General features: G+C 42.9%; 1 non-coding gene across 1 annotated transcript; it reads left to right on the forward strand.

The window, feature by feature from the left end:
- The first annotated feature begins 250 nt into the window (after window positions 1-250).
- Window positions 251-388, forward strand: LOC114816777. The gene has a single exon (XR_003764584.1). It is a non-coding gene; the product is annotated as a small nucleolar RNA SNORA7 (small nucleolar RNA).
- The last annotated feature ends 1,378 nt before the right edge of the window (window positions 389-1,766 follow it).

A 1,766-nucleotide genomic window follows, 5' to 3' on the forward strand; every position in this document is an offset into this window, starting at 1 on the left:
GAAGGCAGGAGGAAGTGTGACAGTGAAGAGCAGGTGAAAAGCCAGCAGCTAGATTTATGATTCATCCACAGAGAGGGATGACATCTATGAACTGATAAGCTCCCTGAGAGAATGACTGTAAAGTGAGACCCAGAATTGAATAATTGAATTTCTTTGTTGGCTCCTTTTTCATTAGTCCATCCCCTGCTTCCCTTTCCCTCTTACCAGCACTTATATATATTCAGCTACTTCCCTCCCGACGTTTATTTGATCCCTCTCAGAGTCGCACCTGGAGAGTTTCCAGTACTCTACCAGTCTCTACTAAACGAGGGAGAGTCAAGCAGAGGCATACCCATTCCATTCCCAGCTTGGCCAGTGGCTAGTGAATGGCAGGCAATCTGCTACTAGTCAAACCTCCCCTGTGCTGGGTAGCAGTGGCATGGGAGAGAGCCGAGGGGGCTCAAGTTCACTGCACGGAAGGAAGCAATGGTAAACCACTTGTGTATTTTTACCAATAAAACTCTATGGATACACTACCAGAACGACTGCAAATATAGGTGGGGCATTCTGGGAGCAATGTGTCCATGCTATGGGTTGGAAATGATTCGAAAGAATAAGACAAGACAAATTTATTTGACTGTCTGCTCCCCACTAGAATGTAAGGTTCATTGAGCTGCTCTATCTATTCTATTATACTCTCCCAAACACTTAGTTCAGTGCTCTGTTCACAGTAAGCCCTCAATAAATACCACTGATTGATTGAGTCTCTCCTTACTCTGGACTTTAGGGTTGCCCTCACTTAAAAGGTAAGGAGTGAACAAGGAATCAGCAGTTATTCAGGAAATTATCTCTCAGGATATATACATCTATATATAGGTGTATATATGTACCAGAGATTGTTTCTAGAAGAAAACTGTGGTCAACTTTGTTGAAAGCAGTCAGGAAAGCAAAGGGGATTAGAAGAGAGGAGAAAGTTCAATTTTGCCATAAGGATGCCAGTGAAACTTTGGTGAGTGTAGTCTCAATAGAGCCAGGGTCAGCTACTTTTTTTTGCAGAAGAGTCAAATGAGACAAAAACTTTGAGCAGTTAGTGTGCAACAGCCATATTTTACTGCCTCCCACGTGACACATGATGTTGTTAGGCCACACTGCACATGGTGCAATGTGATAATGTCACTGCATTCCACAACTGTTTCATAGCAACACTTGCTGCTGCCAGTGGAGATGGGAAAGAAGAGGGGACAGGATGGGGAGAAAGAAGGGATCGAAAGAGAGGGAAGGAGAGAAGAAAGGGAAAGAGGAAATGAAAGGAAAGCAGTGCTTTCTCAGGAGCTTTGCCGCCATATGCAGCCACAGTCAGAGGATAATGCCACAATTATTATTATTGCTGTTATTACATTAGGGAGAGAGGAGGTGGGAAGCTGGTGTTTTCAAAAGGAGCTGAAAACTGGGTAGGGGTTTGGGGCAACTAAGGGGAAGAGGGTGGAATAACATTGTTTTCTTAGTAAAAAGGCAGAGTGATAACATTCACTGAAATCAATTCCCCATTACATAATGACTTAAGTGTTTGTTATTTTAATTTCCATCTCTAAGAGGAAACTCTGAAAGAACCAAATATCTCTATAGCAGAACCCTGTGAAGTGTGAATTTCCTGCCACAGTTTATACTTTCTGGTTTTGAATCTTGGGAGTGAAAAAGGATTCAGTAATTATATTGGGTGTCTCTAAATTGCAGGTTTACTGAGCTTATGTTCAGGAGCAAAATCGCAGGAACCCCCCCACCCCCAA

This window comes from Ornithorhynchus anatinus, chromosome 14 (assembly GCF_004115215.2).
Source record: "Ornithorhynchus anatinus isolate Pmale09 chromosome 14, mOrnAna1.pri.v4, whole genome shotgun sequence".
Classification (NCBI taxonomy): Eukaryota; Metazoa; Chordata; class Mammalia; order Monotremata; family Ornithorhynchidae; genus Ornithorhynchus; species Ornithorhynchus anatinus.